This window comes from Echinococcus granulosus (genome assembly GCF_000524195.1).
Source record: "Echinococcus granulosus chromosome Unknown EG_S00087, whole genome shotgun sequence".
NCBI classification, from domain to species: Eukaryota; Metazoa; Platyhelminthes; class Cestoda; order Cyclophyllidea; family Taeniidae; genus Echinococcus; species Echinococcus granulosus.
Genome location: NW_020170467.1, coordinates 107,474 through 112,660, shown reverse-complemented (window position 1 = coordinate 112,660; position 5,187 = coordinate 107,474).

Below are 5,187 nucleotides of genomic sequence, written 5' to 3'. Positions count from 1 at the left end.
CCAAATGTTGGTAGACTGTGGTGTTTCGCACTTGCACGTCCTTGTGTGGGTCGTGTGGATGATGCTTGTGTTAGCCAATTGTGGTAGTTTGTTGTTGTTGTTAGCCTTTGATTTGTTGGGGAAAGAGAAGCATCTCGCTGAATACTTTTCTGCTTTTGGAATGTCTCGTTGTTTTTGGAATGGAATCTAGTCTTTACAAACGTTAGTTGGTCTGCACTATAGTGTGGTAAGCACTCATTTACGACTGGTAGTCCCTTAGCTTCATGGACTGTGGTAGCTGCACGCCATACCAACAGAAGCGAACTAGGTCCTGACCCCGTGAGCTGTAATGCCAACCGCAAGCACAGTGGCGAGTCGTCATGCCACGCCAGCGTGTAGCCCCCTGCGTGACGGAGGCTGGTGGAGCCATCTCCATAAGGACACGAACTCGGCAGTCACCCGTAAAGTCCTTAGTCATAATTCCACGCCCCCTTTACTTAAAACTCGTTGAATGACTCATGGCTTACCCTCCCTCACCCAATCTTCGTTTGGTTCGTGTTCAGGCGGATTAGCAACTAATTTCCAGGGTTGAGTCTCCATCAGTCGAGGCAGTGTTGAATGTGAGGATCAATCCACTTGAATAACAGTAGCCGGTCCCGCGTTCATCTCTTCCACCTCAACGAAACGAGTATATTGATTAAGGGCGCTCTTTATCGGGCAGTATCGTAAAGAAGGTCAAGGGGTCAGAGTTCGGATCACATCGCTTCCTCGAGGGCGGGTGATGTCCGTTCTGTAACAAGTCGTGTTCTCGGAAGGCTTCTCGCCCAGGAGGTGTGCTCAAACAAGCATTCTGGAATATTCTTTCCCCTTGATTGCAGTTTATTTCCGGTAGAGTTCATCGATTACAAATCGGAGTTCCACTCGTCTCCAGTTTGAGTAAAGCTTGTTCCTCTGAGACCTGGTAGGCTTGATCGAGGCATTAATCACGTTAGCTAGGTCGTCATCTCCTTATCTTCGTTTGCTTTGATGGAACTGTTATAATTTGTAAACACTGTCGACAGTTTGGCAATTTCAAATTGAAAAATAAATACCAACATCTGCCAAGTTTGGTAAGTTGTCACCAACTTCTGTGAAGCATTTGTCTATCTAAGGCACGCTGAACAAACACATGACGTAGTGATTTGGAGCGCTTCAGCAGGACTATTTCTTTTCTCATAGCCTCCACAACACATAATCGTACTCGACACCCTAAGAAGTGCAATGTTTTGGGGTTATTCAGAATTTCCCCAGTGCGCAAACTCCGTTAGTGTTTGCCACTATGCTCACAATGGTCGTCATGACAAACGAACATCCGAAAATTGCATTTAGGCATGACGTGAGTCCTCGCAAGGCTGATGGGGGTGCATCGAATAGCAATAAAATTAGCTTTTAATAAATTTATTTAGTCCCAACTTGAATGGACGCGTTTAAGTGAAGTTATAAGATGTTCTTTAGAATAACGTGCACTGCGAGTGTTTTCATGCAAATCGACTAGCACATTTCACTCTAGAAGAATCCGCCTCTGACTAAATTTAACCGACTTTATTTGGTACTGAAAACGTTTGCTGTGCTGTCATACTAAGTGGTTCTCCCTGCCTTTCCCTAGTGGTAGCTAAAAACGCATTCACCACTAAAGCCAGTGGTGCCAAGGATTCAGCACGGTAAATCTTATTTCATCTCCGAATGCTGCAAGGAGTACACTTTAGTAAGCAATGGTATTATAAAGTCACCATCTTGTAAGGATATCCTCGACACTGGCGTGTGCCGCTGACGCATCAGCCGTTCGCCTCGTCGCGTGTGCGTCATGACCCGACTAGTTCCCTGATTGGTCAGTCGGTCATGCGGACATCCTAGCCCTCCTTTCACCAGTCGGACGGCCGAGGTGACTCAGCACCATGATCACTGTGGGGCCTGACTGACAAGGTCCTTGTACGAAAAATCAAATTATTAACGTCGTACTATCTTGCCCGGTAGTAAGGAAATTTACAGTGATGTGTGACAAGGTATCCGTCAGCTCCTCCAATCTAAAATTAAAATATTTAGTTGTCCTAGCGGTAGAGCTACGAAGTAATTGATAATAATTGTGAGTAGAAAGACTGCAGTCTTACCGAATCCAGTCTCACTACAAAGGCTTGATTGCTCCATTCTTACGTAGTAAGCAAAAACTATCGAGACAAGCCTCCAATTAACTTGATCACACCCCTAGGCAGGCTGGTAATTCTGGGATTTAGAGCTACAAAATGTACGCCACGATTAACCGCAGGATCATTTCTTACTGCATCATGTTCGTATGAGGGTAGGATTCAACTCCGGCTCCGTAGGAAGGCTAACCTCCTGATCCTCCCTTATTCATCTGTCATCAACAAGGCACATTAAATCCCAATGAAGGCAACATTTCTTTTGAAATTTTTAAATTGGAGGCAGAAAAGCCCCAGTTCTCATGACTCCAATCACTATGCTGACCCATCTTGCCTCAAGCTCAAAGAACCGCCGCTTCCAGAGATTACGAATTCCCACAAAAAAAGTGAGTCGCACGCCATTCATACGTGCAACTGTAATTAATACCAATTTTTAAATTAAATTCCAGTCTTTTAATGGCCAATAAGCCTGCTTTACTGATGCTCAAAAAAAGGGATTTCCTAATTCTCAACTTGGCTACGCTCCCATCTTATAATCGCATGGCGTGCGAGACACCGCAACCACCAGCCCAATGCAGGTGAGGTGTGCACGTGTGTGCGTCATTGGCGATGAGTGCTCCTATTGGCTAAGCGATCGGTGCAGCAAGTTCCCCTGATGGCCCTATCAGCCATCCACCCAACAGGATGGGAATCACATGCTCAAAGGGGTTTGCCAAGTCCCTTAATCGGTACCAGTGGAAGCTCAAGCTCCAGCTCACAAGCCTTGGCAAAAGTAATATCAGAAGAATGGGTGGAAGGGAGTTGCGTCATTTTTGGAGGTACTGCTCTCAAGCATTTAGCGGAAATCTCAGAAATAAATAAGCATCTTTGCCTCATTAAAGTGAGTCAATGAAACACGCTAAATTGTAATTGACGAGCACTACGACGCCGTTGTAGTGAGACGTAAACACGTCACTATAACTGCAGTGCTTACATATATTTCGACAAACATGGTTCATTTTTCTGAAAGGGCGTTTTAGAAAGTGAGCAAATGTCTCGTGGCGTCACAAAGTGGTTTGCTTCAGCTAATGGGGCCCGTAATATGGTCCAGGGTCTGCTGAGCATACATGTATCAAAACATTAGCTGACTTGTTCTACTTGTATTGAAAAAGCTACTTTTGATGCCCCATTATTTGCATTGGACTTCACAAGATTAACGAAAATAACGAGATATTTCCTGTGTTTAAGTAATATTGCGAATCTGTGAGGCTTATTCGGGATTCAACGTGAGTGTAGACGCTTTGTAGGGGCTTCAATGTTCCGGAAATTGGCCAAAGCTATTGCACACCCTCACTGGGTTCGGGATGTCGACCGGGGGTTGCCAACATGCTTTCCCGAAATATCTGGGTCTCTTTGATTCCTGGATTTAAAGGCATCATTGCCAACGCGGATAGAAAACATTTCAAACGTTACATCAGCAGAATTGAATTCTGCGCAGCCTATGGCCTCCTGAATGATAGTTGAGCCTGTGCAGATCTTAAATTACATTTTAGCAGATTCACGACTCAAATGTGTCCAAAAAATCACGAAGCGAAGATGCTGATCTTTATCCGACTTTTAATTGAGGAGGGTTTCGCTCTGCCGCCACGCAAAGCGATTGGCGCCGCCAAGTGCTGAAGCTAAACTGGCATCGTGAGCTTAAATGACGTTGGGAAATCGTAGTGACACGACTAAACACCCACGATGATTACCACTCCACCTACATGAGAAACCCACAAATCGATGCTTGCGAACACCACTCTCCACAGCCTGTTTTCCATCACGTGTGCGTCATGCATCGATTTGACCTCACATTGGTTAGACGGTCTCCAGGTCAGCTGCACACCAGGTGGTGACCATAGTTAAGGGGTTCAGGGAGCGGACCCGACTGGTGGATGACGCATCCAACCATCGCAATTTCAATAGCTCACTAGTAAGAAATATTGCAAACAAGAATTGCAATCTCAAACACCTACGATGAATGGATGGATCGCCCAAAATACAAGATGATAAGGAATTTTTGTAGTGAAAGCGGGAACCTTGGACATGTGTACAACTAGGATGCACCTTTTAGGTGAGAAGCGTAGCGGCAGAGAGAAAGACCTAAACGAGTACCAGCCACATATATGCTGTAATATCACAATTGCGTGTTTAATACTTCGTTTTGGTCACGTGAAAAAATAAGGCTCTGCCATTAACTCTTGGTGAGCTGCATGGCATCCAAGTTAACCCAGTATTCCCTCATCCCGTCTGTTAATCAGCACTGCATCTTCTGTCAAAGAATTATGACTTCTTTCGACTTCAGGAAGGTTTTAGGGGGGATTAACATCAATAAATAACTGTTTCCAGCATTACTCGACGCATTCGCCAAAGAACTACACTCGCCTTAACATGTGTCTAATTTTAGCGTATTTAAAAAAGATAGATCGGAAAAATCCCGCTTTTGATGAATTGAACAAGAGCAAATTCAGACGCTTTAAAACTAGAAGTAGTGGTTAATCAACTTTTTGCACATACTAAATAAAACTTTTCATACATAATTCACTTCTTACACATGCATGTATTCTGATTGCCACTTTTCACTAAAAACAACAATAAATTTAGATTGTTTATTTAGTTAGACATTAAAACACCCCGCCACTTTTAAATATATTGTTATCAGCTAATCAGCTAATTCGTGCGTCGTACACGTGCGCACTGGTGATGCGTCATTGACGTGTGAGCATGCTAATTGGTTAATCGACCTTCCTTGTGCATCCCCACCATGTACCTCATTGCATACTCAGCCAATCAGATTGGGGAACATGACAGATCCATCTACTCAAACATTGCAATTAGGCATTGATGAACGTCGACTGTCCAAGTCTGCCTGAATCAAGCCTTTCGGTTGCAAAACAGACGGGTCCTCTCTATTGAATGGGAGTGCAAGCGCACCGTGATGTTAATTGAGGAGAGTGTGGTGGTGTTGCTTTAAGGCGTGTAGAAGGCTGGTACTTGTCGAGAAATTCAGGTA